Raw genomic sequence first — 7,730 nt, 5'->3', positions numbered from 1 at the left:
AACAGAGTCAGAAAAAGAGAAATTATATTGGAGAGTAGTTAATATGAAAGTAAGGAAATACGACATACTAGAGAAAAACAAAAGGGAAGCAGAGAATACAATGGAAGTGGCAGAAAACTAAGAGTGTCTTACACAAATATAGATGGGTTAATAACAGGATTGAATGAGCTGAATGATTATCTGAAGGAAAAAGAACCGGACATAATGGGAATTGTAGAAACGAAATTAAAAGGTCCACTACCACCCAACAGTGTAGGACATGATGCATATAATTATTGGATTAGAAACAGAGAGACAAAACAACGGGTGGAGTTATGTTCCTGACTAAGAAGGATATAAACATGAGGTGTGAGGATACAGGAGAACACTAAGTATAGAAATGAAGAAGAATCATCGAGACTAGACCTAATAATCACATCTGAACCTAGAATAGTGGAAAAGATTGAATATAAAACACCAATAAGTAAAAGTGACCTCATATTGATTGAACTGGAACTAAATGAGGAAAAATACATGAAAAGAAATGAACAATATAGAAAAGGAAGAATGATGTATGAAAAAACACACTTTGATAAAATAAGAGAATTCTTTCAAAAAGAAAACTGGGAAAGAATATACAAAGAAGAAACAACAGTGGAAGAGAAATGGAATATTTTGACAGAAATTTATAACAAAGGAGTGGAAAAATATGTCCCAAGACAAAAACAAGAAAAAGAATATGTAAAGTGCTGGTACAACAAAAGTTGTAGGGAGTTAAAAGACAAAAGAGATAAAGCTTGGACCAAATTGAAGAATGACAAAAAACCTGAAAAATGGAAAATATATACTTGTTATAGAAATGAATATGTACAAACGTGCAGAGAGGAAAAGAGAAAATATGAAAAAGATGTCATAGAAAAATGAAAAGATCAACCAAAACTATTCTACAGATTTGTAAACAACAAACTGAAAAACGAACAAGATTTGGAGAAATTAAGACAAGGAGGAGTTGAATACACAGAGGAAATAGATATGGCAGAAACTATGAACAAGCATTTTAAATCAGTGTTTACAAGGGAGAACATACAACCTGGAGAGATCGAATGGAAATGAATAGAAGTAACAAAGAATGAAATAATGAAACATTTGAGTAATCTTGATGTCAGAAAATCGCATGGACCAGATGAAATAGCAAACTGGATTTTGAAAGAATGCAGGAATGAACTGGCAGACAAAATACATAGCATAATAAACAGTTCCTTGAAAGAAGGAAAAGTTCCAGAAGATTGGAAAAAAGCAAATATAGTACCTATATATAAAGGGGGAAATAAAGAAGACCCTACCAACTATAGACCAGTCTCTCTAACAAGTACAATAGCAAAAATTTGTGAAAGAATTGTCAAAAGTAGATGGGTAAAATATTCAGAAAAAAAAAGTGCTAAATCAAAGGCAATTTGGATTCAGACAAGGACAATCATGCGTCACCAATTTAATATGTTTCTATTCAAGACTAATAGATATAATACAAGAAAGAGATGGATGGGCTGATTGTGCATTTCTAGACCTAAAGAAAGCTTTCGGCAAAGTACCACATAAGAAGTTGCTTAAGAAATTAGAAACTGAAGGAGGAATACAAGGCAAACTGCTTAAATGGATGGAAGACTTTTTGCAGGAAAAGAAAATGAGAGTAGTGATAAGAGACAAACACTCAAAATGGGATGAAGTAATAAGCGGTGTTCCACAAGGAACAGTTCTGGCCCCAATAATGTTTGCTATATATATTAATGATATGGATGAAGAAATTGAAATCTATATGAGCTTCTTTGCAGATGATGCAAAACTATTGAAAAAAATGAACACGGAAGAAGATTGTGAGTCACTACAGAGTGATTTAAATAAAGTATGGGGATGGAGTAGGAAGTGGGAGATGGAGTTCAATACTAAAAAGTGTAATATAATGAAATTTGGAAAAAGCAAAAACAGAATAACAGGATCATATAGATTGGGAGAAGAAGGAATAAAAAAAGTAGAAAATGAGAAGGACCTGGGAGTCATTGTTATGAATAATATGTCACCTGAGAAACACATATATAAGATTTTTTTGAGAAACTTATAATTTAATTAGAACAAACAAATTAGCATTTACATACCTGGATGAAGAAATGATGAAGAAAATACTAATCACTTTGATAAGATCAAGATTGGAATATGCAGCAACGATGTGGTCACCAAGTACAAAAAAATGTATAAAAACTTGAAAGAATACAAAAAGCAATTACAAAATTGGCACCAACACTCTCAAAACTATCATATGAAGAGAGACTAACAAAACTTGAGCTACAGACATTAGAGCAAAGAAGAGAGAGGAGATTTGATAACTATTTACAGAATCATGAAAGGCATAGAAATTATTGATAGAGAGGATCTAATAAAATGGGATGATAGAAATACAAGAGGACACGGAAAGAAAATCAAGAAAGACAGCTATAGAAGAGATCTGAAAAAGAACAGCTTTCCTCACAGAGTAATAGACAGTTGGAACAAGTTAGATGAGAAAGTGGTGTGTGCAAAAACAATACATGAATTTAAAAATAGTTTAGATAAAATGAGATATGAAGACGGGACACACGAGCATAGCTCCCCTTCCCGTAAAATACATCTAGGTAAATACACACACACACACACACACACACACACACACACACACACACACACACACACACACACACACACACACACACACACACACACACACACACACACACATAATGGGAATTGTAGAAACGAAATTAAAAGGTCCACTACCACCCAACAGTGTAGGACATAATGCATATAATTATTGGATTAGAAACAGATAGACAAAGCAAGGGGGTGGAGTTATGTTCCTGACTAAGAAGGATATAAACGTGAGGTGTGTCACATATGGAAAGAATACAGTAGAGATGATTATGATCGAAGTGGAAGACAGAGATAAGAAGAGCAGAAAGTTTGTGATAAATTATGTGCCTCCGAAAACAGCCTCGTGGGAAGAGAGTGAACATAAAAGTATGTTAGAGGACACAAAGATAACATTAAATAAGATAATGGAAGATGGAGGAAGAATAGTTATGATGGGCGACTTTAATTGCAAAGAAGTCTGCTGGGAAGAGATGACAGTAAAGGGTGGAGACGGCTCATGGGGAAACGTTCTACTCGAGATGATTACTGACCATACAATGACACAGTGGATACAGGAGAACACAAGGTATAGAAATGAAGAAGAATCATCGAGACTAGACCTAATAATTACATCTGAACCTAGAATAGTGGAAAAGATTGAATATAAAACACCAATAAGTAAAAGTGACCACATTTTGATTGAACTGGAACTAAATGAGGAAAAATACATGAAAAGAAATGAACAATATAGAAAAGGAAGAATGATGTATGAAAAAAACACACTTTGATAAAATAAGAGAATTCTTTCAAAAAGAAAACTGGGAAGGAATATACAAAGAAGAAACAACAGTGGAAGAGAAATGGAATATTTTGACAAAAATTTATAAAATAGGAGTGGAAAAGTATGTCCCAAGACAAAAACAAGAAAAAGAATATGTAAAGTGCTGGTACAACAAAAGTTGTAGGAAGTTAAAAGACAAAAGAGACAAAGCTTGGACCAGATGGAAACAAGACAAAAGGTCTGAAAAATGGAAAATATATTTTTTTTTATAGAAATGAATATGTACAAACGTGCAGAGAGGAAAAGAGAAAATATGAAAAATATGTCATAGAAAAATGTAAAGATCAACCAAAACTATTTAACAGATTTGTAAACAACAAACTGAAAAACAAACAAGATTTGGAGAAATTAAGACAAGGAGGAGTTGAATACACAGAGGAAATTGAAATGGCAGAAATTATGAACAAATATTTTAAATCAGTGTTTACAAGGGAGAACATACAACCTGAAGAGATTGAATGGAAAGAGAAAGTCCCCCCTATGAAAGAAATAGAAGTAAAGAATGAAACAATGAACCACTTGAGTAATCTTGATGTCAGAAAATTGCATGGACCAGATGAAATAGCAAACTGGATTTTGAAAGAATGCAGGAATGAACAGGCAGACAAAATACATAGCATAATAAACAGTTCCTTGAAAGAAGGAAAAGTTCCAGAAGATTGGAAAAAAGCAAATATAGTACCTATATATAAAGGGGGAAATAAAGAAGACCCTACCAACTATAGACCAGTCTCTCTAACAAGTACAATAGCAAAAATTTGTGAAAGAATTGTCAAAAGTAGATGGGTAAAATATTTAGAAACAAAAAAAAAAAAAAAACGTGCTAAATCCAAGGCAATTTGGATTCAGACAAGGACAATCATGCGTCACCAATTTAATATGTTTCTATTCAAGGCTAATAGATATAATACAAGAAAGAGATGGATGGGCTGATTGTGCATTTCTAGACCTAAAAAAAGCCTTCGACAAAGTACCACATAAGAAGTTGCTTAAGAAATTAGAAACTGAAGGAGGAATACAGGGCAAACTGCTTAAAAGGATGGAAGACTTTTTGCAGGAAAAGAAAATGAGAGTAGTGATAAGAGACAAACACTCAAAATGGGATGAAGTAATAAGCGGTGTTCCATAAGGAACAGTTCTGGCCCCAATAATGTTTGCTATATATATTAATGATATGGATGAAGAAATTGAAATCTATATGAGCTTCTTTGCAGATGATGCAAAACTATTGAAAAAAGTGAACACGGAAGAAGATTGTGAGTCACTACAGAGTGATCTAAATAAAGTACAGGAATGGAGTAGGAAATGGGAGATGGAGTTCAATACAAAAAAGCGTAGTATAATGGAATTTGGAAAAATCAAAAACAGAATAACAGAATCATATGAATTGGGAGAAGAAGGAATAAAAAAAGTAGAAAATGAGAAGGACCTGGGAGTCATTGTTATGAATAATATGTCACCTGAGAAACATAAAAATAAGATTTTTGGAGAAACTTATAATTTAATAAGAACAATCAAAGTTGCATTTACATACCTGGATGAAGAAATGGTGAAGAAAATTCTAATCACTCTGATAAGACCAAGATTGGAATATGCAGCAACGATGTGGTCACCAAGTACAAAAAAATGTATAAAAAAAAATTGAAAGAATACAAAGAGCAATTACAAAATTGGCACCAACACTCTCAAAACTATCATATGAAGAGAGACTAGCAAAACTTGAACTACAGACACTAGAGCAAAGAAGAGAGAGAGGAGATTTGATAGCTATTTACAGAATCATGAAAGGCATAGAAATTACTGATAGAGAGAATCTGATAAAATGGGATGATAGAAATACAAGAGGACACGGAAAGAAAATCAAGAAAGACAGCTATAGAAGAGATCTGAAAAAGAACAGCTTTCCTCACAGAGTAATAGACAGTTGGAACAAGTTAGATGAGAAAGTGGTGTGTGCAAAAACAATACATGAATTTAAAAATAGTTTAGATAAAATGAGATATGAAGACGGGACACACGAGCATAGCTCCCCTTCCCGTAAAATACAACTAGGTACAACTAGGTAAATACACACACACACACACACACACACACACACACACACACACACACACACACACACACACACACACACACACACACACACACACACACACACACACACATATATATATATATGTATATATATACTGTATATACATATATACATACAAATATATATATATGACAGTTGCATGCAGGATTCGAACCCGCTGTACTCGGCCATCCGTAGATTACCTTCCCAGTGCCCTAGACAACTACACCACAGAGGCTATAAAATCCTTGAAACCTGGAATCGAACTGATTCCCGAGGGAAGGAAGATCACTTATTACGGCGATCCGAAATTCCTGTTTTACTCAAGGACCAGCCCACCAGTGGTATGGGGTAAGGACCGGGACGAACCCCTTTCACGCTTATCGCCATTGTAACTATGAGAGTAATTCGCTAATAGCAGCGACATCAAACCGATAATTTTGTGACAGTTGCATGCAGGATTCGAACCCGCTGTACTCGGCCATCCGTACTTGCTCGCTGGCTTAGCGGGGGTCCACAATTCAACTCTGATTCAGAGCCCTTAAAGCCACGTCCACACGGTCGAGCTGTGCCTGGCAGGCTGTGCCTGCCAGGGCAAAGTCTGCAGTCTATGCCCGCGTAAGATGTCCACACAGCTGTCTGTGGTGGTTGGAGGGCAGTCGGACGCCAGCAGTTGTTGTGAGCGAGTGGTTCATTACGGTAAGATCACCATGGTGCGCTCCATACTTCGAAAGAATATAGCACTATATTCTATCATAATTGGTGCCTGCATTAAAAAGAAAAACAAGAGACCACAGAGACGTGTCTGGTGCCGGGAGTGGTTGCAGAGACGTGAAAGAATGGGTAGCTCTGTGACAATCCTACGTGAATTGCATGAGGAAAATGAAACTTTGTTCCGCAATTACGTGCGGATGGACATAAACAGTTTTTATATTCTTGTATCGAAAGTGGAGAGCTATATTCAGAAGCAAGAGACAAATATGAGGCAAAGCATTACACCAGCAGCACGTTTGTCTCTATTTCTGTAATCAAAACACCTTCCATTCCACAGACATTCATGTGATTTATATATATCAATCGAAGTTATAGTGTCTTGTCGTGACCAATATGCACTAGCACTCGGTGTGGACATGGTGTACTAATAACGTGGTAGTCAGTGGATCTGACTACACCTTACCTCGTGCGTTTGGCAGTGACGGAAGGCCTCCATCCACTGCCCTCTATTGGCGCCGGGAGCGGACAGTTTGATGGTTTGCCCGCTAAAACTGCTCGTACAAGGGCAAAGCCTTCGTGCCCGACGGACACTGCTCGACCGTGTGGACGTGGCTTAAGGAAATAAAAAGATAGTAGTGTATAAAAGAGGGCTTTTGCCATTGGTCGATTGAGCGAGCGATTAATTGGCGGTCTGTACTGAGCGGGTTTGCTAACTTTGCTCGCACCTCACCTCGTACGTTTGGCAGCGATGTCAGCCCTCCATCCATCCACTGCCCGCAAATGGTGCCGGGAACGGACAGTTTGATGGTTTGCCCGATGAAATTGCCCGTTGTCGAGCAAAGCCCTCGTGCCCGGCGGGCAGTGCTCGACCGTGTGGACGTGGCGTAACTCTTCGCCGGCTGGTTGCGAGAGAGGAATTGGGGGGCCTCTCTTGCCGACCGGACCGCACCCACGCCCTGGCCACTTCGCTGACGCTGGCGAGCGGGTCTACACTTCTGACATTTACACACAATTCCCAAGTCACGTAATTCTCTGCTTTCAGAGTTGTGCTTGGAGGGAGAAAGATTGTACAACACCCGCCCGCCTGTCCCCCACTCGCACCGCCACTGGATCCACTCTCCTGACTCAAGCCCAACCTGGGGATAAACAGGAGCGCTCATGCTCAACCTGGGGCTAATCAGAAACGCGCTCTCTACACGCGGGAAGTGAACTTTACTCACTTCCCGTAAGATACATACATACACACACCTCTCACGAACGCCACACCCACGCACAAAATTCTACACGTACTTTTTCTTCGATTAAAATTCGCTTCCTTTCCAACTTTCTCTTATACTACATCTTCTCATTTCAGTTTACCTCCCACTAAAGATTTTTCCGTTTTTCCACCTTTCTCTACTACTACGCCTCCTACCATTTTCTCAACTTTTGTTGATTCTAATCCCAGGCGTCCTGAGCCACGAC

This window comes from Oratosquilla oratoria, chromosome 11 (genome assembly GCF_046742065.1).
Source record: "Oratosquilla oratoria isolate Oo_2021 chromosome 11, ASM4674206v1, whole genome shotgun sequence".
In the NCBI taxonomy this organism is placed as follows: Eukaryota; Metazoa; Arthropoda; class Malacostraca; order Stomatopoda; family Squillidae; genus Oratosquilla; species Oratosquilla oratoria.
Note: the sequence above shows the minus strand (reverse complement) of the source record.